We start from the raw sequence: 26,546 nt of genomic DNA, 5'->3' as shown, positions 1-26,546 counted from the left end.
GTCCGGTGCTCGTGGCCAGGGCACAGTGGTCAGCTAACAGGGTCTCAGTCTATGTGGCTACCCTCCAGGCGTCCTGGTGGTGCTACGGCTGCGTCCTTGTCCTGATGAGATGGCCGGGTACACTAGCGGTGGCCATGCCATGATGGCGGCGTCGGGAGAACGGTGTGCGCGTGCTCTGCTATGGTGTCCAAGGGCTAGGAGGAGTCTCAGCAGCAAGGGCTCACCGTTGGTGTCAAAGGCGATAGGATGGCGGTGCAGTGAAGGGTCATGGCCGTGTAGACGGAAGCTGTGTAGTGCCGACCCGCGACCGTGATGAAGACGACGGCGTCGTCTTCAGCTCCGACGACTTCGGCAGCACGCGGGTGGCTCCGATCCTCCTCTCCCGAACTCCTTCTCGGCCTTCTACTCTCGGTGCGGTGCGGCTGCTGGGCCACCAAGCGACGGCGGTGGCTGAGGGATTCCCTAGGGCTCTGAGCATGGCTTTATAGCCGAGCTCCATGCCTCCAATGGCGTTCGACATCGTGCGGTGGAAAGGCGTGCGTTGCATCCAACGGTGGCGTGAGGTTGCGTGAGCACGGCGCAAGGGGGAGCAAGGCCATGCCCCAGGCGTGACCCCCTGGCCCGCTCCTGCCAACACTGTCGGCCTTCGGTCGCGCGGATGGTTGAGGCATTGGGGAAGATGACACTGTGGTGGGGGTGCGGCTGACAAGTGGGGTCAAGTGGCAGCGGAAGCAAGGGAAAGCGGGGAGGTGCGCGGGCATGGGCGACACGCTGGGATGCTTGCTGGGCTGTCCGCGTGAGTTGGGCTGGCCTGCTGCTACGCGCGCAAGCTGGGCTGGCTGGCTGCTGCGCGCTGGCGGGCCGAGCAGGCCAGGCCAGCTGCGAGCCTCCTCCATTCTTTTCCTTTTTCTATTTTATTTTTCTTTTTTCTTTGTTTAAATTCAAATTGATTTGGAATTTGAATTCAAAATTGGTGTACCTTATTCATTTGGAGTTTTTGGATATGAGGCGCACAACATTCTCTTTCATATATATTAGGAATTTTATTTAGCTATTTTGTATAACAAAAATAGGTTTGGTTTTGTTATACAAAAATAGAATCCGTTTTCTCTTAATAATTACTTTATGGTTTATTACTTTAAAGAAGTTGTTCCAAATCACCTTGTGAGTTAACAATGTATGCTATGTTTCATTTGTCAGTATTTAAATAAACATGATTAACAAATGGCATGCCATGCTCATGAAATTGTCTAGTTGGGTTTCTTCTAATGCAACACCTAGGGTTGGCTCCTACAGATGTCACTCAACATTGCATGGGGTTACAACAAAAATTTTGTAGTTGTGATTTTTGGTGTGTGGATTTTTGGGTTGTTACAGTCCTACCCCCTTAACAGAATCTTGTCCCCGAGATTAAAGCGTAGCGTACCCTTCGAAGAGATAGGGATAGTGTAGTCGGAGGTCAGACTCTTTCTCCCATGTTGCTTCTCTCTCAGTGTGGTTGCTCCATTGGATCTTGCACATAGGAATAGTCTTGCTTCAGGTCTCTTTGGTATCTCTGCCCAGAATTCTGATAGGATGTTCTTTATACTCAAGTGTATCTTGAATGTCAAGTGAATCAATTGGAACTACTTCATCGGGCACTCTCAAACACTTGCGTAGCTGTGAGACATGGAATACGGGATGTACACCCACCAATTCCTCAGGTAGCTCAAGTTTGTAGGCGAGCTTTCCAATCCTCTTGCAAATCTTGTATGGGCCAACAAATCTAGGGGCAAGCTTTCCTTTCACGTGGAATCTGACAGTTCCACGTAGCGGGGATACTTTGAGATAGACGAAGTCTCCCACATTGAACTCAAGTTCTCTTCTTTTTTTGTCAGCATAGCTCTTGTATCGACTTTGGGCAATTCTCAAGTTCTCCTTCACTTGAGCAACTCCTTCTTCGGCATCTTGAATCTTGGTGGAGTCAAAGAACGATCTTTCTCCCGGTTGGGACCACATCAAAGGTGTCTTACAAGGTCTGCCATACAGAGCTTCAAATGGCGACATCTTGATACTGGCTTGGTAGCTGTTGTTGTAAGAGAACTCTGCATAGGGTAGGCATTTCTCCCAATCAGAGCCATAATTTAGTACACTAGCATGCAGCATGTCTTCTAAGATCTGATTTACTCATTCAGTTTGTCCATCTGTCTGTGGGTGATAAGCGGTACTGAAATCAAGTTTGGTTCCAATGGACTTGTGTAGGGCTTCCTAGAATCTAGACACAAACTGAGGACCACGATCAGATACAATACTAGAGGGAGCTCCATGCAGTCTGAAAATATGCTCAACATATAGATCTGCTAATTTTTTGGCATCGGTCTTGGTCTTAACTGGTACAAAGTGAGCAATCTTGGTCAAACGATCAACAATCACCCAGATGGAATCATTGCCTTTCTGTGATCGGGGCAATCCAACTATGAAATCCATGGATATGCTCTCCCATTTCCACTCGGGAATGTCAAGAGGCTTCAGCAATCCTGCAGGCCTTTGATGTTGAGCCTTGACTCTATTATAGGTGTCACATCATGCCACATGTCCTGCAATGTTAGTCTTCATGCCTTTTCACCAAAAGTGTTTCTTCAAGTCTTGATACATCTTTGAACCTCTAGGTTTGGTTAGAGGTTCAAGGGAAGTTTATCCAAGATCATCAAGATATGGGTAGAGCTACCGGAGAAGCTTTTAAGTTAGTTTGGATCAAGAAACCTCAGGTAAGTGTTTGAAGGAGTCCAAGAAGAGGTTAAAGTAAAACCTATGTATTAGCTTTGCTAGATCCGGACAAGAGATTTATATCTACAATGATGCACCCTGTCAAGGTGTGGGATGTGTCCTTATGCAAGAAGAAAAAGTAGAGGCTTATGCAAGAAAACATGAGATGGAACATCTGACGTATGATCTAGAGTTATCCATTGTGGAGCATGGAGATGCTATCTATTTGGGCATAACAAGTGACATCTACGAGGATCACAAGAATCTAATGGACATCTTCATTAAGATGGTCTTGAGCTTATGATACCCTAGTTGGAATGAAATTGATTATGACTTGGAAAGGTGCTATGCTATCACTTCGCGAAGCAAAGTCATGGCTGATGCCCTTAGCAACAGGGAATTGTGCTAAGAAGGTTCGAGTGACACCAAGGACTACGAATTGTGTTCAAGCTCTGTTGGAAGGTGAATATTTTAAGAAAGAGAATTGATAGTATGGACTAAAAAAAGGAAAGGTGGCCTAGTGATTGGAGTTACCTGAGTATGGTTTGGAGTATCCGTTAGAATCTTGGAATCAGTTTGGCAAGTTACTTGGAGTAAGGTCAACAGATATGCAAAGTAAAGTGGGATCCTTATCAAGAAGATGGAACTACTCGATGAAGTAAAGAAGAATACAAAGGCGGAGAATCTATATCTCTTTGATCATCATTATCTGAATCTTGAGGACGAGATTCATCTCAAGGGGGGTAGAATTTTAACACCCTAAAATTTGCCTTTTCTAAAATAAAGTTAAATTGATTTAAATACTTGTCTTGGTGCTCATGAAATATAGGAAAAAGAATATTTTTATTATATTAAAATTTATCATAAGGAGTACCAACATGGTTGTGCGTACATGCTAGTACATTTGATTTATTTGGTTGAGTGATTTTGATTAAAATTCAAAATGTTTTAAATTGCTTTTGGAAACGAGTTTGAAAATGGCTTTGAAATAAAAGAAAAGAAAATTTGAAAAAAAAGAATTTAAAAGTTGTAAGATTTATTTTTGGAAAACTTACCAAAATTGCTCATTTTTATTTGAACTAAAAAGTGTATTTTAAAACATATTCAAATTTGATTTAGTCCATATTTGAAATTGGTTTTTTAAATAAAAAAAAGAAAGTGAATTCTTTTCCTCCCTTCCCATTTCAGCCCTAGTAGCCCACTGTCGGCCTGTTGTCCTCCTTTTTTCCCCGTAGGCCCAGCTCTCCCCCTCTCTATCCCGCGTGGGCCACCTCCTTTCCTTTCTCTTGCGCTGCTTAGTGGCAAGCAGCAGCCCAATGCTTTCCCTCTCCTGTTTTCGCTAACAGATCAGGCCCACATGTCGGAGCTTTCTTCATCCTCCACTCGTGGTCGATCCGAACATGGCCTTGAGCCAGAGTCCGCCTTTGCACCGACTCCACCCGATTCAGCGTGTGCCCACGTCACTAGCCCTCTTAAATATCAGCTGAGCCCCCCGCGCCACTTTCCCACCAAAGCAGAGCAATCCACAGTGCCTCCTTGCCCTAAGCCGCCCCGCCACAAGCTCACAAGCTGCCATAGCCACGGGACTCGTCCCACCACCACCTCGTCGACTCACCGATATGTCTGCCGCGCTTTGAGACAAGGTAATGAAGCCACTAGTCTTCGCCGCGCCCCCGCTCTCACTCTCTTTTCTTCAAGCCGCATCGCCAAAGTGTCGCCGGAGTTCCAAGCCGCCCAACCAAGTCTGAGGTCATCACCATGCCATCGTAGCTCCCTCCGAACCGTCCATAGAGCTCGCCTCCAGCTTCTCTTGCTTCCCATGGTCCTCCCATGCCCGGTGGTAGCCTAGAACGTCGAAGCCGACGTCGCCGATGACCTATCCGTCATCGGCCATGGGGCCACTGTGCTGACCCTATGCAAATCCCCATCTCCCTCCCTTCTTTCTCCACCGTCCAGATCTAATCCAACCGCCCAGATCCATCGATACCCCTTCACCATGGGACTTTTGCATAAGAGCCTCTCTCCTTTTTAATTTAGAACCCTCTGTCCCTATAGTTTTGCTAAAGAGCCCCTGTGTTTTGCCAATTTAGAACCCGCGGTCCCTGATCCCGATTTAAAAATCTGTTTTTATTTATTTTAATTTGAAAATCAAGATCTAGCTATTTACAAAATTGCCATTGCCTTCATTAGGCCATGACTTCTCCGTTTTAACTCCGATTTGACCCATTCAAGTTTCGTTAGATTTGTAACGATGCAAACTACGCATTAGTATTAATGTTTTTCATATGAAGAGTTTTGGAATTTCATGGTTTAAATCCTAACTTGATTAATAACTATGCAACTAGATTTATAAAGAAAATATAATTTATTCTACTCTGATTTTTAGATTTAAATCTAAATTTGACTTAATACAATTTAGATAATTATCTGGAGTATCTTATATATGTTTTATAGTTAAAATAAATAGAGTTTGTAGTTTTCCTTATTCTCGAATAAAAGCAAATCTATCAGTAGATGTATCTTATTCACTGTAGCTCCGATTAGCGTGCTTTTCGCATCTATGTGTTCATAGCAACGTGTAGAACATATTTAAAACCTTTTTACATATTGTTTATTATGTTTGGTGTATTGTTCTAATTTATTTCTATTGTTTGCTTTGTGTATGATTGCGTGGATGCTTGTGTGGTGCTTTATGTTCATGTCCTGTCGGTGAGCTATACGCGGTAAATCTAGAAGCAATTCATTGAAGGTTTGGACTAGAAGAAGGATCTGAGTTTAAGGCAAGTATAGCATGGGATTATCCTTGTTTCCTATTCTCCTTTAATCATTTAATTTATACTGCATATGTCTACCTTGACTACCACTAAGGATTTCCTAATACTTTGTTACCCAGTACCTTGATACCTATGGGGTATTGCATTGGGTAGTATGATGCTAGTGCTCAAACTAAAGCCATGATCTTGTAACTTGACTAATGGAATATGCAATAAACAATAAAAGATGCTTTTTAGCAACATGGAACAAGGGGCTAGAGCATTGGGCTGTTTTTATGGTGCTCTAGATTCCTCTCCCTAAGAACTTATCTCTAAGTGATCATCCGGGACTTATAGTACAGCTGTGAGGGCTACATGGCTCTGGCTTTAGCTCAGTATGTGAACATTTTCTAGCTTGTTAGAGGTTACCTTTATTAGCGTAACAAAGGCTTGACGAATCGGGTATAGGACAACCTTTGTCCCCTTGTGTATAGGCTGCGTGTCATTGTGCCATCGAGAAGGGGGGGTTCCTACATCTGTTTACCGAGTGAATCTAATGGCCCTAACTTGTTAGACAAACCTTTGAAAGGCTTTATAATGAACCCTATCGACCTTCCTTGAAAGTGGATCAAGAGATTAGCTACCTTGGGCGAAAGGGTAAATCACGACTCACTATGAAAGTGTACAACCTCTGCAGAGTGTAAAACTGGTGTATCGGTCATGCTCACTGTCACGAGCGGCCTTGGAATCCTTACGGAATAGATGATGAACACTGATGATACTGATGATAAAGATGCTCACTAATAATTACTGTTTATGCTATTCATTATTCATGTTTACCTAATCATGTGTTTATATGGGTTTGTGATGAACTTGTTGCTACTCCTATGCTAAAAATTGTGACAATTAAAAGGTAATCGCAGTTGAACCAGTGTTAGCCTTTTGAGCCTCATGAACCCCATGTTATATTTGTTGAGTACGACATGTACTTACGCTTGCTTTATTTTTCAAATATTTAGAAAAATCTTGGATGGGTACCAGATTGCTAGAGTTTGGAGAAAATAGGCTTGTGATCAACCAGTCAGTTGTCCCTGTAGAACTGGAGTCTTCACCTGAAGATCGAAGTTGTCTTTCCACTTCTATACTCTGAGGTTGTATTCTTTATACTAATACGCTATGTAATAAGCATTGTCTTATGATATTACCCTTATTTGTAGCTATATGTGAGATTTGACTTTCTGGGCTCATATATGGTGTGTATCTGGTTTTGTTCTTAAAACCGGGTGCTACAAATATACATAAAGTACGAGACATACATATTTCTAAATTATAAACTTCTACATCCATGAAATTAAATGACCATAATGTTATACTTCACAATTTGTACTATGTAAGCATATATATTTTAAGATATATATTTATTTTAGTAGCTCATGAATCATGAAAAAATGTTTAATTGACAAACCACACAGAAATTTTATAAGTTAGTTTATATATTTTTAATTGAAACATTATGTCATATCAGTATTAGTAATTTAATTTTAAGCACTCTATGATCTATAAAACAATACTGGACACATATAAGTCTGTGATATAACAAATTCAGCAAGTATGGTGCTAGATTACAATATGAGTTTTTGCTTAATTAATATGTCAAAAACAATACTACTAGGACTTAAAATCTTTTTAATAAAAAAATATTTTTTGATTAAAAGATGGAAAACACTAGAGTTTCTTCCTAACATGTGCAAAAAATTGCACAACTCGATTGAAAGTCGAAAGCACTATGATTTATGAAGTCCCAAAAAAGCATGCAACTAGAGCTTATATATCTTAATATTATGTTTCAACTAAATACATATCATGCTCGAAAAAAGATAAATACTAGAAATTCTAGCTAGAGGTCTCTAATGGAGCTGCCATGTTAATCCATATGAGACATGATAGGAAAAAAGATAGATCCTACAAATTCTCACTAAATCCGAAACATTTGACTATCAATTAGGTATAACCTAATTACTATTGATAATAATAACTATTGGATCTATTCTATAAATAACTACCCACCTCTGCTATTGCATAAAACAACATAAGGCAACACATGACTCTATATTCAAACTACCCATGTATGCCATTAAGAAACATGATCTAAAGTATGTCTAAATTTGCATCCAATTACCCATGTGCTCTTATTATGATAGATAATTTATGTAACCCAATCTTTCTATTTTTATTTGAAAAATAAATATCCTCTAAAATCTACATCTAAAAATTACCAACATCTTTTATTAAAAATGTTAAAATAAAATAGAGCATCTATATATTTATACATTACCCATTTTCTATTAATATTAATATATTAAGATTTGATCAAAGTAAGCATGCATGAGCGATAAATATATATGTTATGTTTCATCACAAAAAATATTTTCTTAACAACTCATATCCAATGATACTAACAGATTGTTTAAAACCACATTAGTAATCATGACATACACTACGTAAAAAATGATTTTAAGCAACGGTTCGATTTTTTGTAGGGGCGGCTGGTGATGGAGCTGCCCCTATAGTGGCGTGCTCGGGTGCCCAGGCACCAGCCGCCCCTACAAATGGAACAGCAGGGGCGGCTGGTGATACGAGCCGCCCCTACAAATGGGGTCTGATTTGTAGGGGCGGCTCAATCACCAGCCGCCCCTGGAGTTGCTATTTGTAGGGGCAGCTGGTGATTGAGCCGCCCCTACAAATGTCTCCATATATATAGCTTCGATTTGTAGGGGCGGCTCAATCACCAGTCGTCCCTACAAATGACCCACATATAAAATAGCTGCAGCACCTTCTTTCTCCTCGGGTCACTCACTCCAACCCGTGAAAAAAAGGTGGGGAGGCCTTGGGCTCCTCCCAAAAATTGCTCTACTAAGGGGGGAGGTTTTGGTCTGAAATCCTTTGGTGGAGAGGTTGTAGAAGGTAAGAAAATGCTATTCCACACTTTTTTTTGAAGTTTTAATGGTTGGTTAGTGAGTAATTAGAGTTTTGTTTTTCTCTCTCTTCTATGGTGCTTGAGCTACTTATGAAGCAAATTAGACCCAAGTTTTAAATATACTAGGGTAAATTAGGGAGGGGAACAAGATCATACCCTTATTTGATCCATGTTTCTTGATTTTAGTGAACAATTAGTTAGTTTTATGGATGTTTCATGTGCATGTGGATCTAGATCTAGGGTTTTATTTTTTTATTAATTTCGTTTTTGTAAATTTATGTTTGATGAAATTGGACTAGGGTTTGTATGAAAGATATTGGGTAAAGTATAATTGTTGCTAATTGTTGTCTTTGAAATTGTTTATTATAATCAATAAATATGTATTTTAATTATTTATGGATAAATGGGCCATTAATTAATTTTCCTTTACCATGGTGTGTTTGTATGCTTCATGTAATTATATTAGATTTATATTCATATATATCTGAAGTATATACAATTATTCTCAAGTAATTATTAATTTGTTTCATTTTTATATATATCTGAATAAGTAGTCCTTTAATGTTTGTTTTGTTGTTGTAAAAGATGGAGTACATGAACCCTTGGATGTATGGTTCGTTAAGGTTCAAGGCAGGTTTCCGTGAAGACGTGGATAAATTTATTGAAGCCACAAAGAAGCATGCAACGACATTGAAAGAGAATAAGGATACAATTATTTGCCCATGTAAAGATTGTAAGAACCGTATGGCATGGACAGATGTGACTATCATCAGATCATATTTGATTATGCGAGGATTTGTTGAGGACTACACAGTGTGGATTCATCATGGTGAAACGGTTATTGTTAACGATGAGGATGAGGACGAATACAACAACGAAACCATAGAATCACTGTCCCAATATTCAGCAGAGCTTGATGCACGAATGGATTTCAAGTTTGGCAATGAACAAGGTGGTGATGCTGGTGGTTGGGATGGTAACGACAAAGGTGGTGCCAATAATGAAGGTGGAGCACGTGTCGGGGATGAAGATGATTTGGAGGACATGATTCGAGCCCTTGGACTAGAGATTTTACTAAATAGCCCGAAAGGTCTAGAAAATTTGGAAAGGGTGACAAAAGCATCGAAGGAGACTGTGTATGGTGTTGAAAAGGGTTGTCCGACACATTGGACATTGCTGCGTTTTGTGCTTGAGCTGCTCATCCTGAAGGCTAAGTACGGCTGATCAGACTATAGTTTCAATGATCTATTGCATCTCCTGTCATAGGTGCTGCCACAACCAAACTCAGTTCCCACAAACACATACCAAGTGAAGAAGGTCATAAGTCCATTGACAATGGGGTTTGAAAAAATCCATGCATGCCCCAACCACAGTATACTTTTTTGTGGCGAAACGTTCAAGTCACTGGATAAATGTCCCCAGTGTGGGGCTAGCCGATATAAGAACAATGACCTTTACGGTGGGGACGAAGCCTCCACGGGGAAAAAGAGGAATAAGAAGGGTACAAAAAAGGTGGTACAAGAATCTCAGCCCCTAGAGGACACTCCATTAGGCAACGATGCAAAGCAGAGAAGAATTCCTACCTTGGTAATGTGGTACCTGCCAGTGACCGACCGCTTGAGACGTATCTTCCTAAACCCTAAAGAAGCCGCACTCATCACATGATGGGATGATGAGTGCAAGGTGGATGATGATAAGATTGCACACCCGACTAATTGTAGTCAGTGGCAAAGGTTTGATGAGAAGCACAAAGAATTCAGCGATGACCTAAGGAATGTATGGTTTGGCTTGAGCACCGATGGAATGAATCCCTTCAATGAGAGGATGAGCGACCATAGCACATGGCCAGTGATCTTGACCATGTACAACATCCCAACATGGTTGTGTCAGAAGAGAAAGTACCTTCTCCTCACTATTCTTATTTCTGGCCCTAAACAACCAGGAATTGATATAGACATGTTCCTTGAGCCTTTGAAGCAGGAAATGGAGAGGCTATGGAGGCATGGGCAGCAGATGTACGATGCGTTCCGAAAGGAGGACTTCATATGTAGAGCAATAATATTTGTTACTATCAATGATTACCCCGCGCTGTTTGCTTTGTTTGGACAGATGAAAGGAAAGATGAGATGCTTGGTTTGCTTGGATGGTACTATATGGGTGTACCTAGATGCATCCAAGAAGATAGTTTACCTAAGAAACCAACGCTTCTTAAAGACAAGTCACAAGTACCGCAGCAAATTGTTCTTTAGATTTTATGACAATGCCCTAGAGATTGAACCCCCTCCGAAGAGACGTCATAACGGAGAACACATGTACAGAATGGTGAAAAACATACGCGTCGTCTATAGAAAGAAGAATCCAGATGGGACGAACAGAGATAGAAGCACACCTCCTATCGAAGGAGTACCTTTCAAGAAATAATCGATCTTCTTTCAGTATCTGCCTTATTGACCAGACTTGGAGGTCCCCCATGCCATTGATGCTATGCACGTGCAGAAGAATGTCTTTGATAGTCTCATTGCTACCTTAATGGACACAGGCAAGTCAAAGGATGGTCTGAAAGCACGGAAAGACATGGTGCAGCTAAACGTGATGCCACAGCTTCACCTGGTACCTGAGGCTAATGGAAAATACACTCTGCCCACGGCGTGCTTCAACCTAACACCAGATGAGAAGAGAGCTATATGCACTTTCCTAAGGGGGATCAAAGTCCTGACTGGGTTTTCAGCAAATATGAAGAAGCTAGTGTCGATGAAGGACTTGTCAACAAAACACTACAAGGTTCACGATTGCCATGTGATGCTCACAGTGTTTCTATCTATTGCAATCAGGGCTATAAAGCTAGAGTTCTTGAAAATGGCCATCACCCGCATGTGCTACTTCTTTTCGAAGATCTCATAGAAGACGATTAGCAAGCAAGAGCTGAGTGACCTACATGAATTTGTGATGGAGACACAAAATCAACTAGAGATGTGTTTACCTCCTACTTTTTTTATATAATGCCACATCTCATGATTCACATGGTTCATCAGATACAGGCGCTGGGCCCTTGCTACTTGCATGAAATGTGGTCCTATGAGCGATTCATGTCAGTTCTAAGTCGATATGTGCATAATCGAGCATACCTAGAGGGCTCCATGATAGAGGGTTACAGTACTGAAGAAGTCATTGAGTGCTGTCAAGAGTACCTAAAAGTATAAAAAGGGATTGGTAAACCCAATTCTCGTCACAAGGGTAGGCTGGTTGGGAAGGGCACCAGTGGTAGAAAAGTGTTCATCGACCATGATTACAAAGAGGTGAGTCAGGCGCATTACAGTGTCTTACAGAGTACACAACTGATGCAACCATACATTGATGAACACTTGGCTATCATTATGGCAAAGAGAAATAGCCGTTCGGATGATTGGGTCATGAAACAACACAAGCAACGACTAACTACATGGTTGAAGGACCAAAACATAGCGCCTGGAGAAACCATAGACTCTATTACCATTAGTAGGTTAGCGGAGGGGCCATCGAGACAAGTGACATCTTGGAATACTTATGACATCAATGGGTATACGTAGGGATCAAAACGGATCGGATACGGACGGATATCACCAATATTACATTTGTTTTCATATTTCTGTCCGGATTTGGATTCGAATACGGATAGTGTCAACTATATCGGATAGAATATGATTGGATATCGACATCATAAATATGTGATTTGAGTATTCGGATACGGTATCGGATGTTGGATATCCGGACTTGGATACGGACAGATCTCAACCCCTCTAAACGGATTTGGTTTCGAATACAGTTGGAAAATATCCGTACCGTTTTCATCCCTAGGTATACGTACTATACCCATGCAAAGGATAGTAAATATGTGAACCAAAATAGCGGCGTTCGAATAGAGGCGCTCGATGGATTGGGGCGCAAGATCCAATACTTTGGCATCATTGAAGAGATATGGGAACTTGACTATGGAAGGGATATAACGGTGGCCCTGTTTTGATGCCGTTGGATCAAACAATACCAACTGAACGAGATTGGATTGAGAGTCCTGGACCTCGAGAATCTAGGCTACCAAGATGACCCTTGGGTGCTCGCTTCACGTGTCGCACAAGTTTTCTATATGTCTAACCCACAAAGTAACCTCCACCCGAAGAAGAAGACAAAGCACGTGGTTGCCTCTAGGAAACATCACATTATTGGAGTTGATGGCGTGGACGATGTTGAAGCTTACAATAACTATGACGAGATACCGCTATTCACAGACTTTTCTAAGAAGATCAGTGTTGTGGAAAAGTACCTCCCCAAAGACATATTGCCATGGGAACAAAAATGTGTCAAGGGGAAAGTCGTTACAACGGGCTAGCTAGTTGTTGAACGTGGAGTGTTTATGTAAGTGTGTGTTTGTAAGACTTCATTTATGGATGCGTGTGAGACTATATATTTATGTACGTGTGTAAGACTACATATTTTTGTATGTGTGTGAGACTACATTTATGCATGTGTGTGAGACTACCCTTTGCAACATCCAGATGACTCTATTTGAACATCCATTCTATTACTACTAAAACTTTATGAAATCACTTAACACTTTATGAAATGAAGAAATGACCAAAATAAAAGTAGGAGATCTTGATGAGTTATACAACTTTATATTCATCACCTTTATAGCTGAAATCATTTAGTGTTTGAAAATCAGGTTTGAAGTTGTCATTTTCTGAAATTTAAAATTTGAATTATTCAAAATTAGTGACAAAGATAGATGACTAGACTAAAATGATAGAGCATGATTTTAGAAAATTTTAGGAAAAAAACCATCACATTTGGAGTTAGTATGAGGGAGAAAAACTACTTACAAGTTTCTGCCACACATTAAAAAGAGAAATCACACCTATTTATCATTGATCATCATGAACAGTTGTGCTTTTGCTTTTTAATCTCTGGGTAAAATTTGTAACTAGTCTTTCTCCCTCATACTAACTCCAAATGTGATGATTTTTTCCTAAAATTTTCTAAAATCTTGCCCTATCAAGTTAGTGTGTTGATTTGGTCATTCTTTTCATTTGACAAAGTTTTAGCACTTCAAATTTTCAAATTTAAAAAAATGACAAGTTCGAATGAGATTTTCAACCATTAAATGATTTTAGCTGAAAAAGTGATGAATACCAAAGTTGTATAACTCATCAAGATCTACAACTTTTATTTTGATCATTTCTTCATCTGACAAAGTGATATTAAACATTGTTCACAAATCAACATGTTTCTCGTATAGTTCACGAAATTATGAGTCATATGTGAATTTATAAATGATGTTTACTAATACTTTGTCAAATGAAGAAGTGACCAAAATAAAAGTTGTAGATAGTGATGAGTTCAACAACTTTTATGTTCACGACTTTTATTGTTGAAATCATTTAAGGTTTCAAAATCTTATTTGAAGTTGCCAATTATTGAAATTCAAAATTTCAACTATTCAAATTTAGTCAAATGAAAATATGATCAGAATAAAAGTTGTACATATTGATGAGTTCTACAACTTTGGTATTCATGAGTTTTTCATCTGAAATCATTTACTCTTTCAAAATATTGTTTCAAGTTCAAATTGTTTGAATTTCAAAATTTGAATCATTCAAACAAAGTCACATGACAAGATGACCAAAATAAAAGTTGTACATGTTGATAAGTCATACAACTTTTATGTTTACAACATTTTCATTTTATTTCATTTAATGTCATAAAATTGTAGTCGAAGTTTTAAAATTCAAATTTTTAGTTTTTGTTTTTTTTTTGTTTTCTATATTGTTTTGACTACAATTGTTTATATATATATTTCTTCATATATAGAATAATTCAAAATAATATATTTGTGCATATACACAATTGTTTTTATATTACTTTGTGTTTTTATGATATAAAAAATATAGAATTAATTATTTAAAAAATAAAAAATATTTGTAGGGGCGGTTGGATCAGGAACCGCCCCTACAAATGCATTTGTAGGGGCGGTTGGATCAGGAACCGCCCCTACAAATCGTCCCGACTATATATTCAAGGCCGCACACGGGAGTTGCCTGTTGGGCGCTCTGTTCTTCTCCAACGCCGTCAGGCTGCCCCGCCGACGCTGCCTCCCGGCCCGCGCCCCCTCCCTGCACCCATGCGCCTGCTCCTCCCCGCACCTGCGCCCCTCCTGCCTGCTCCTCCCCACCCTAGGGTTTCCGCGCACGCCTGCTCCTCCCCGCACCCGCGCGCCTCCCTAGGGTTTCCACCGGCGGGCGGCCTCCGTGCACCTCGACCGGCGGGCGGCCTCCGCTCACCTCCACCTCGACCGTTCGGTGACCTGTGAGTGCCATCTTCGTGTGGTACTGGTAGTGGTGGTGCTGTGGTGTTGTGCTGCTGGTTCTGACCGGCGGCATGCCGTTGCTATACGTGCGCCTGTGTGGTGCCGTACTGCTTTGTTCTGGTGCTGTCAACCGTGGCCTAGTTCCTGGGCTCCCTGCTACGCGGTGTATCTCTGCTTCTCGGGTTGGTGCAATCTACGTGCTGTGAGTTACCTGTTGCCCCTCTCGGTTTTCAATTCAGATATTTACATTTGTGCAATCTGCTAGTACTGTGTTACTTGGGTGTGATTGCAATTGCGTGGGCGGATTAAATTGCTCGATGATACAATGCGGTGTAGTGAGACAACGTGACAGTGAAGGGTAGTGTTGATTATTTTCAGCATTGTCTTATTACTTGCTTAGTATTTTTGTCTCTACTGTTGAACTGATTACTTGCTGATTAGTTAGTTAAACCTGTGAGCATATAACCTGTGTTACTTTTAATATTTGTGTACTGTTCTAAAACTTCAGTAACCTGGTACTCGATTATATTGCTGTCTTTCTAGGCATTTAATCTTTGATCTAAAAACCCTATAATTTGCTAAGGAGGACTGTCACGTTCGTCTAGGATCTAAGATCACCAACAAGCATTGGAAGGCTGCCTCATGCAGCAACCCGCTGATTTGAGAGCAAATATAAATAAACAAATATGTTTATCTTGTTTATCTGCCTTCTTCATCTACATGCCATAAGAATAAGATATCAGTTATCAACTAAAGGAAATTTGAATTATTCAGATAATTTCAGTCTCCCAAAATCAATTTTTTTTCCATTCTAATTTGAAGCCGTTTATTTTCTCTGTTAAATTTTCCTTCCTGGCCTAGGACCATATATATCTGTCCTGTTTAGGTAGAAAAACACCACGGAAGATTAAACATGATGTAGAGTCACATGCCCACAAGTAGCGTCAGATTAACTAGTTCTTGTAGTTATACTAAATTCTTTGATCAGTTAATAACTGATTGCATGTTTAAATACATCTGAACTCTATTCCACCACTAGCAACTAGGTGGAATCATTGCCCTGCTCGGAATTTTAGGTGAATTTAGTGGCGCTTGTTGCTCGGAATTGTGATTGTCTTCAATAGGTTGCATGTGAATTTGTTATGTAATGTTAAGTCTGACTTTTTGTTCTCTGGTGGAATTAGTGGACTTTGTTATTGTCCCTGTCAGGCTGCTGATGCTTCCTATTTCATTTCATCAAGTCAGCTCATGATATTAGCAGCTAGGTTGTCTGCTTATACAACATCTGATCTCATCAGATCGTTCAGTATGGATTGATGGCTTTTTTGATCTAAAACATTGGTTACTAGTCATGGTGGCTGAATTCTGCACTCTTGTTGGAGCCATTACTGTAGGATATATACTGTTATAGCTTATAGGGTGGTCCAATTCTAGTGCTAGTTGTTTAATTGACAACTATATAATTAAATGTTAATTGTAGTCTACAGCAAATGTCATACGGTTGTGATTATATCTGTATTTTAACTTGCTTCTGAGCAACTTGTGTCTCAATAATGTAACAGATTGATAAAGTATATTGGTTCGCATTGTGATACATGTTAATTGACTGCATTGAAAAAAATCCTAAATTCCTGTTGCATTTATCACTTAGTTGTTTGGTCTCTCTTGTATGCTATTTATTTCTGTGAATTCATTCGTTGTTAATAGTTATATATTCATACCATGTTGCAAATGTTCACTATGTTTTAGATCTGTGAGCATTGGTTGTATATATGCTATACTAAGGATTTGATGCTTTCACATAATTGTTTGACGTGTTTGTTGCAGTTTATTCCTGTAATATAGGTTGTTAGTTGTATATATTAGTTGTTGCTTTATTTAAAGTTTGCATTTGCATAAATAGTTGTTACTCAGGTGTTCACACAAGTTGAGCTACTATTACTTTTCCCCTAGGATAGAGACAACAGAGTTGACCTATTGCCCAACAACTAGTAGGTAGGTTGGTGCTTTGAAATTTGTTACTTGAAATATGTTTGCACAAATTGTTTGTTGCAGTTCTGCTTGCTCTATCCTGTATTTCATGTCTAGAAGAACAAAATAATGAGAACCAAGGTGACTGTTTGGAAATAGTGATAGCTGAGAGTTATTGTATCCAGTTTTATTAGTAATTTATTGCATATGCTGAAATTAAGAAATCTTTGCATTTGCTGATAAGAAAACTGAAGTTTACTGGCCATATTTGGGTTAGGTTTTTGTGGCCATATTCTTGGTCTATGTTGCCTAGCTACTTGTGGCCCCTATCCCTTCGCTGTATTTTGCCAAGCAACATCGATGCATAAGACACTCAGAGAGTGACCAACATATTTTGCCATCAACTGTATTCAATATGATTGTTTTTTCCTAGAAATCAATCATTAGACAGTAAGTTCCAACATAATTAGAATTAATGTCCAGTTAGGCATACCAGGGTGTCCAGTTAGAATTAATGTCCAGTTAGGCATACCAGGCTCGCTAAAACCATATGACCGTCATATGGCCGACCGGTCTCCTCTCTTCTATCTTCTCCTCTCTTCTCTCTTGTCTCACCTCTCTTCTCCTCTCTTCTATCTTCTCCTCTCTTCTCTCTTGTTTGGCAGTAGCAGCTGCTCCTTTGCTGAGTTAAATGATATGCAGACCTCTCTTCTCTCTTCTCCCTTCTACTCACCTCTCTTCTCTATTCTCCTCTCTTCTCTCTTGTTTGGCAGCTGTTGCTTTTTTTGCCAAATCTCCTAGGACTCGTCCAGGACTTGTTGTCCTATCTTTTGTCATCAGCTGCTGCACTATGTTTGTTAAGCAGCTGTTGCTTTTTTTTTGCCAAATCTCCCCTCTCCTCTCCTCTTCTTTGTTTTGCCGATGATGAAATTGTCCAAGTCCATACATTATATGGAATATGAGCTGATGATCAAGAACTTGTGAGGAACTTGGCATCATTAGCAGCCGCCCCTACATTACCTTCTCCTCTCTTCTCTGTTATGATGCCTTGATGCTCCAAGTTCATGATCAAATGATGATTGACATGTTTCTGAGGCCTCTACTACTGCTACTACTAGTTTTTTTTTTTATATTTTTTGACATGTTTCTAAAGCACACTTTCTTGCATCTATTAGAACAAAGCGCGAAATAATGTCACGGACACCAGACAGTGCAGCCTGATGCCCCGAGCATGATGAGCAGCCAACCTATGAGGAGCAAGCACTAGAGGACCAGCTAACTCAGGAGCAGTTCGATAACAAGTTAGAAAAGGATCTAGAAGTGATGCTTACTCAGGAGCAGTGTGACGAGGAGGAAGGGGGGCAGAAGGAAGAGCAAGAGAGGCTGCTGAAGGCGAAGAAGAAGAGGATGATGATGACTCAGAAGAGGGATATGAAAGTCCCGAGGATCCTTTCCCACGTGAAGCCAGAAGGAGGCCAACAGAGGAAGATTTCGACAAGGATTTTGACCCGAACGAGGAGGTAGGGAAAACGCCTTAGCTTGTAAATTTTGCTAAAGCTTTGGCTGTGTTATCTCTGCTAACATTTTGACCTGTCGTATATACAGGTCCCTCCTGAAACTCGGAAAAGACGACATCGACGTCCGCAACATCTCGCTGAACAAGACGGAGTAGAGGAAAGGAGAGCAGAGGCAACAGCCATAGAGACGGATCATGATGCCTCTGCTCCACAACCTCAAGACACAACCACGACTACCAAGCCTAAGAGGAAACGAGGGGATAGAAAAGAAAATCTATTTCTAGATAAGGCATGCTATGTGATAACGGAGGTCGGGCCAACAGGGGAGATCCTTGAGCCGAATGAATTAAGAGGATGATTCCGTAATGCGATCGGGGCCCTAGTAAGAGATAAATTGAACCCAGCAATCCCTAACTGGAAAGAGGTACCAGAGAACAAAAAGAATGAACTATGGGATAGGCACCTAAAGGTCAATTTTAGATTTCCGGAGGGTAAGCACGAACTGGTAAAAAAATGCTATTAGGATGATGGGAGAGTCATTCCGACGTTGGAGGTCGAAGCTCAACACGAAGTATATCCAAAAGGGGTTAACTCCCTTCAAAGAGTTCGGCAAAATAACTCCTAGTCAATGGGAGGAGCTCGTGGCTCAGAAGACTTTACTGGAGGCATTGGAGCTCAGTGCCCGTAACACCGAGCTGGCGAAGAGGAACAAACACCACCATCATCTAGGCCCCGGTGGCTACTATGCCAGGGAAGAACAGTTTAGGAAGATGGACGAAGAGGCCGCAGCTGCTGGGAATATCGATGTGATGAATTTGAAGGTACACTCAAGGAACTGGATATATGCGAGGAGTACAGTTGTAACACCCAAAATTTTTCATTCTTTTAAAATAAGTAAATTTGATTTAATTATGTTAATATGTGTGCATTCAATTATAGGAAATTAATAAATTTTGGGGAATTAAAATCAATTATAAGATTAGAAACTTTTGATGCATACATGCTGCTGCAATATTTATTCATGTGATGATTGTTCTTGAATTAGAGTTCAAATGAATTCAAAAATTATTTGAAAATGCTTTTGGGAAAATTTGTTTGGAAAATAAAAAGGAAAAATGATTATCTCCTCCCCTTCCTCACTTTTGGCCCACATGGCCTTTTCCTTTCCCGCGGCCCGTTCGCCCTCCCCTCTCCCCTTTCCCAGCTCAGCCCGGCACCGCTAGCCCAGCCGCTCGCTTTGCTCGGCCCAGCAAGCCCCGCCGGCCCGCTCGGGCGCCAGCCGTTGCCGCGCGCCTGCGCCCCGCGCCCAGCCGTTGACCGCCTGGCCCCACCTGTCGGCGTCGTCTCCCTCCTTCTGGAACCGCCGTGCCAGTCAAGCCGCAAACCGCAACCGCCACCCGCGCCCACATCGTGTGTCGTGGGAGCGCCCTCCCCGCGCCCCGGCCTCTTTTTAAACGAAGCCGAGCCCCCGCGTGTCTCTCTCTCGCTCCCCGCTCCAATTTCTCCCTCGCTCGCGCTTCGGAAGCCGCAACCATCGCATGGAAAAGCCCCGCCATCCGCCGAGATCGGAACCGCCATGACCCGCCTTCCCCGAGCCATCTCCGACCCATTTCTTCCCCGCGGTGAGACCCTCGTGCTCTCCTCTCTCTCCCCGACTTTCTCCTTTGGCGTTTGATGGCTTGTGTGGCCGTTTTGAGTGCGGCCGGGAAGCTCTTGGCCGTCGGCCATGGCGGCCGCCGCTTCAACCTTCCCCTCCGGTCACCTTTTTGGCCTAGCCGTGATCCCCTGCTCCTCCGCATCTTCCCGGTGTTTTCGGATATGCTTTACATGGACCGTGGCCCCCCTAACCGAGCTCACCGGTGAGACTTCGCCGCCGGCCATGGCGCCTGGCCGCCTGGAGCACTGTTCCGGCCAGCCCCCCCTTGTTCTCCCTCCTCGATTTAATCTCAACCGCCCATCGCGAGATCAACGGCCACCAGTGGAAGATACCCCTTCGCGTGGCTATTTTTCAAAAGAGTCTCTGGACTTTTCTAAGTCCTAACCCGCAATCCATAGCGTATTTCCCCGAATGCGCAATCCCGTTTGGAAAGCGTAAACTTCACGGCTTAAGTCAAAAATACGTTTTCAGTATTTACAGAAATGCCATTTGAACTGTTTCGCTTATAAAATTGTCGTTTTAGCTCCGAATTGATCCATTCAAATCGCGTTAGCTTCGTAATTTCATAAGCTACATGTTGGACCTACTGTTAGTCAAGTTTGGAACTTTTTAATTTCATGATTAGATTTAATTAAATATATAGCTATAGGAAAACCCGTTTAAATCATAACTTTCGCATTTTAGCTCCGTTTTTTGTGAACTTCGCGTTGACGTGATCATAGCGAGACGTAGATTATGTTTACAAACATTTTATCTTGTTTTCAATACTGTTGGTGTACTGTTCTAATGATAGAAATGTTTGCTTTGCATGAATGCTTTTGGAATGTTGTATGTTGCCGTGTTGGTCGCGTTCAGACGGTGAGGAAAACGTTGGAGACCAAGAACTCTTCGACGACCAGCAAGACCAGCACGAGTTTATGAACCAAGGCAAGTATAGCATGGGCCTTCCTTGATGTCCTATTTCACTTTAAACAATTACTCATTTGCATGTGTCTAATTTTGATACCCGTAAGGACAACCTAGTGATTGTTTATCCTGTTCCTTGTCTCCTATGGGTTAAATGCATGTGGGTAGATTGCTAGTGCTCTAACTGAATTTGATACACATGTTGATGAATGATACTATGGAACAAAGTAAGTAACATGATTTATAACAACTGTTCCATAGGGCGAAAGTGCAAATGACCTTTGTTCATGTTGCTCCCGGCCCTCCATAAGGACTTATCTGTCGGCAAAAGCTGGGACTGACAGTGCAACCGGGAGAGTCATATGGCTCTGACTTTAGCTCAGTAATAGGATCTTTTCTAGCTAGTTAGAGGTTACCTTTTTGGGGCAAATGGGGCTTGCCACGTTGGGTATAGGGCTGCCTCTGTTCCTATGAGTATAGCCGTGATGGATATGTGCCATAGGAAAGGGGGTCCCTACATCTGCATGCCAAGGAAACCTAGCGGCCCTAACTTGTTTGGGAAACCTATGAAATGGCTTCATAGTGTACCCTGCCCGCTCACCTTGGAAGTGACATGGGCATAATTAACCCGGGCATATGGGGATCACGACTCGCGGTGAATGTGCACCACCTCTGCAGAGGGTAATAAACTGTTATAACAGCCGTGCTCACGGTTACGAGCGGCCCGGAAAACTCACAAAATAACTGGTTACCTGTTGATGATCATTTAAAGTTGTTCAATGATGATATATGGTACACTTGACCCCGATATATGTTCTTATGGGAATTAAATGGGAGCTTAAGCATAACTTGATAATACTTGAGAATAAAAGCTTGACCTATTAAAAATGCTAACTGCAGTAAGCCAGAGACTATCCTTTTTGAGCTTCATAACCCCATGTTAGCTTGCTAAGTATTGAATGTACTTACACTTGTTTATTTTCTTTACTTGGATAAAAATCCCGGATGGGTAATAGATGACAACAGGTATGAGGATTTCCCGGAGGATTATTAGGCTTGTGGTCAACCAGTTGACCTTCCTTGTGATGACGTCCACGAGAGTTTTATTATCTTTTTAATTTTTTTGCTGTGATGTATAAGACTAAGTTTTATTATAACTCTGATGTATGAGGCACCGTAATGATACTTTATGTAATTTGTCAGCTTGTGTGTGTGATTGATTCCTGGGCACACACGAGTTTTGTGCATTCAATTTTATCCTTAAAATTGGGTGTGATAAATTAGTATCAGAGCCATGTTGACTGTAGGACGCAAGCCTAGTTAGAAAACGGTCGTTTTAGCATCTTTGCTCCTCTGGTTTCTTGCTTACTGACTTATTCTTGTTATTTTATTAAAACATTTATGCTTTTCATACCTTAATCTATTATTTAAAATTGTTGATTCTAATTCTATCTCACTTTAAATCTATAGATGTCTCATAATCCGAAGACTGCTCGACTCAGCATCGCCGGCTATCGTGCCATGTTCACCCCGCGTGCCCCACCGGCGGAGAGGGAGATTGTGATCATCTCCGACGACGAGGAGATGGCTACACCGATGCCTACACCTGCTCCTACACCAGTCGCCGTGCCCGTCTATCCTGTGGTAGCTACACCTAAGGAGTCGACGGCTACTTCCCCTACACCTGCACCCTCCCCAGCTGTTCCCGTGGAGGACGAGGAGATTGGCTGGAAGTGCAAGTACTACTTCAAGCCAGCTCCAGAGACAGCCTACTACCACACTCTCCTCACTCACGTGCTGGACGACTACTACCCCGACTTGCACGCCTCCATCAGCTACCACTGCGCCGAGTACCAACATCCATTGGAGGCTACCTTCTGGAAGGTAGAGCTGGTGGTCACCGCTTGGAACGATATCAAGAATGGACATGAGGTGGAGACTGTCCACTGTGCCCCTGCCAGGAGAGCCCATGCTTTGGATGGCATGGAGGATGCAGCACAGAATGCCTACATCCACTACCATGGTCGTCGCTTTGAGGCCATGAGGGAGGATCGCTTCAGGTTCCTTCCTCGAAATGATCATGAGGGTGTTTGGCAGGTTTTGGCTCCACCAGAGAATGACCCAACTCTGGAGGCAACGGTGCAGCATGTCCACGCTATGTAGGGAGTGGATGATGAAGTCAAAGGAGAACTGCGTGCATCTCAGAGAGCGCAGAGACGTCTTCAGAAACAAGTGGATGAACTTTGAGCACAACTTGGACAGCCTTCCATCTACAAGAAGAAGCGCCGGTCCTTCACCATGATTGACACCGCTCCATAGGTGTTAGGTGCCCTGATCTAGATTATCACGTCGTTAGTTCGTGTTCTTATTTAGTCTTGTTGGTCTTGTGAACTTGGTTGATTAGATGTTTAATTTGTGAACTTGGTTGATTTGGTATTTTGCTTGATTGCTGGAAGTTTGTGGGCATGTCCACAACTTCCTTAGATGGGAACTTTAAGTTAGAATGAAATCTTAATGCAGATGTTTCGCTTTATCTTATCTCTGCTGTGCTGATTTCTGGAACAGCCTGGGTTCTTTATCTGGTATCTCGAAATCTGGGATGATAAAAATTCTGAAATTTTTGTGGAGATAACTAGACCTCTGTATCTTTCAAATGTTTCCGGAATCACTTCAATAGCTGTTCAGGTTTGGGAGATCTAGCTGTCACAAGTTGATGTTCGTGCGCTGTCTGGAACTCAGAACAGTTTCTGTTTAGCTCTACTTTTGACCATGTGCGTGTCAGAATCTGTAAAAGTGGTCTAAATGAAAGTTGTAGCTGATGTCCTAAGCTTTCTAACAAATCTTGGTGCACCTCTGTTGGATCTCTGAAACTCAAGTTATAACAGTTTTACTGAACTACTGAATTTGAATCTTGTCCAGAAAATTCTCAGCATTGTTTCTTATCTTTTGTAAGCTCTCTATAATTGGAAAAATCTCTAAATTTTGCACATTTGTTGGAAAACAGATGGCCGCAAGAGGAGGAAGAGGCAGAGGCCATGGTCGTGGGTGTGATGCTCTCATAAATCCACCACCGCCACCTGTGACCATGGAACAGATATTGGGAATGCAAGCACAGCTGATGCAAGCTATGATGCAGCGCTTGGACAATGAACCTGCAAAAGGGCCACTGCCTGTTCAGGTTAGAGATAAGCGTGGAGAGTTTATGAAAGGTCGTCCACCGGTGTTCACCCATGCCTCAGACCCTATGGAGGTAGATGATTGGTTGCATGCTGTGGAGAAACAACTGAACATAGCACAATGCAACGACCTTGAGAAGGTGTTGTACGCCTCTGGGCAACTCCAAGGAGCTGCTCAGGATTGGTGGGAATCATTCCAGTTTGGACATCCCAACAATGCCCCTACTATCACTTGGCAGGAATTCAAGGACAGTTTCCGGTCCTACCATATTCCTAATGGACTAGTGGAACTGAAGCAGGAAGAATTCAGATCTCTCAAGCAACGATCAATGACTGTGGCGGAATATCGGGACAAGTTCGCCCAACTATCATGCTACGCTCCTAATGATGTAGCGGATGACAAGGATAAGAAATGTCGTTTTCTCAAGGGACTCTATGATGGACTGCAGCTCCAGCTGATGTCTAATACTTATCCTAACTTCCAGTCTTTGGTGAATCGCACAATCGTGATTGATGATAAGCGCAAGGAGATGGAAGCTAAGAAGAGAAGGCTCCAAGGGCAAGCTTCTGGAAGCAACACTCGCCCACGTGCTTATCTCCAGCAAGGTTTCCAGCAGAGGAATCAAGGACCAACTCACCAGGGAAACTGTGGTCAGTATCCCCAGTGGAACCAGTTCCAGCAACGCCCTCAGTATCAGCAACAGTTTGGAAATCAGCGTCCCCCGCAACAGACCAGCAATCCTGCAACATGCCAGGGAGTGCCTAACAATGCTCCTGTGAAGAGTGGTGCACCCAACAATCCCAATGCCTATTACCGATGTGGAGAAGTAGGTCACTATGCTCATCAGTGTCCTAAGAAGCAGAACCAGCAAGCACCTCAGAACCAGACCAACAATCAGAAGTTCAACGGCCGACCACCTCTCATAGCGAAGGTGAACTATGTGTCATCTGATGCAGCTCAGGAGACGCCAGAGGTCATGCTGGGTACATTCAGCGTCAACTCTATTTCTGCTACCATACTTTTTGATTCTGGTGCTTCGCATTCTTTTATCTCCCAAGCTTTTGTTAGAATGCATAGTGTACCTTTGTGTGCCATGAAAAACCCCATACTAGTGAATTCCCCGGGAGGTAGTATGCCTGCTTCTTATTGGAGCACCTCAACTAGCATTTCCTTAAGGGGGGTAGACTTCAAGGTGAAGCCTATTGTGTTGAGAACAGCGGGAATTGATCTTATCCTGGGAATGGATTGGATGAAACAACACCGGGCAGTGATTCAGTGTCAGGAGAAATCTATGGTTGTGACATCACTCAATGGGGATAGAATCTGTGTAGAAGTGGTAGTGCAAGCTTAGCCTACAGCCACAGTGAACCAGCTAGATGGTGAAGTTAATGAACAAGATCGTGTCATGGAGGAGTTCTCGGATGTCTTCCCCGATGACTTACCAGGTATGCCACCTGACCAAGACATTGAATTCATTATTGAATTATTACCTAGAACTATACCAATAGCTAAACGTCCATATAGAATGGGAGTTAATGAATTAGAAGAGCTTAAGAAACAACTAAAAGAGTTGCAAGAAAAAGGTTTCATATGCCCCAGTTCTTCCCCGTGGGGGGCACCTATGATCTTTGTGGATAAGAAGGATGGTAGTCAACGAATGTGTGTGGATTACCGCTCTCTTAATGAGGTTACCATTAAGAATAAATACCCTTTGCCTAGGATTGATGATTTGTTTGATCAATTGAGAGGAGCTCATGTGTTCTCCAAGATTGATCTCCGATCTGGTTATCATCAGCTTAAGATTCGGAATTCGGACATACCCAAGACAGCATTCACTACATGGTATGGATTATATGAGTACACCGTTATGTCTTTTGGATTGACCAATGCACCTGCATACTTCAAGTATCTGATGAATAAGGTGTTCATGGAGTTTCTAGATAAATTTGTGGTAGTATTCATAGATGACATACTAATATTCTCCAAGACTGAAGAAGAACATGCGGAACACATAAGGTTGGTCTTGCAAAAGCTTAGAGAACATAAATTGTACGCTAAGCGGAGCAAGTGTGAGTTTTGGTTAAAGGAAGTCTCTTTTCTGGGTCATGTTGTCTCCAATGGTGGAATAGCAGTGGATCTAGGCAAAATGCAAGATGTACTGAATTGGAAACCACCAACAACTGTAAGTGAGATTCGTAGCTTTTTGGGATTAGCTGGATATTACCGAAGGTTCATTGAAGGTTTTTCCAAGCTAGCCAAGCCTATGACAGCTCTGTTGGAAAAGAATGCTAAGTATGTATGGTCGGATAAATGTCAGGCAAACTTTGAAGAGCTAAAGAAGAGATTGACTACAGCTCCAGTATTAATCTTGCCCGATTTAAACAAGAACTTCTCTATATATTGTGATGCATCCCGTTTGGGTCTTGGATGTGTGCTTATGCAAAAGGAAGAGTGGTTGCATATGCATCTAGACAACTAAGGAAGCATGAGTTGAATTATCCTACTC

General features: G+C 42.0%; 1 protein-coding gene across 1 annotated transcript in view; it reads left to right on the top strand.

Annotated features, from left to right (window-relative positions):
* LOC136484255 (cysteine-rich receptor-like protein kinase 25) overlaps nucleotides 1–26,546 on the top strand; it is a 255,407-nt gene that overhangs the window by 45,189 nt on the left and 183,672 nt on the right. The window lies entirely within an intron of this gene.

The sequence above is a fragment of the Miscanthus floridulus genome, chromosome 9 (genome assembly GCF_019320115.1).
Source record: "Miscanthus floridulus cultivar M001 chromosome 9, ASM1932011v1, whole genome shotgun sequence".
NCBI classification, from domain to species: Eukaryota; Viridiplantae; Streptophyta; class Magnoliopsida; order Poales; family Poaceae; genus Miscanthus; species Miscanthus floridulus.
This window is presented reverse-complemented; position numbering and strand designations above follow the sequence as displayed.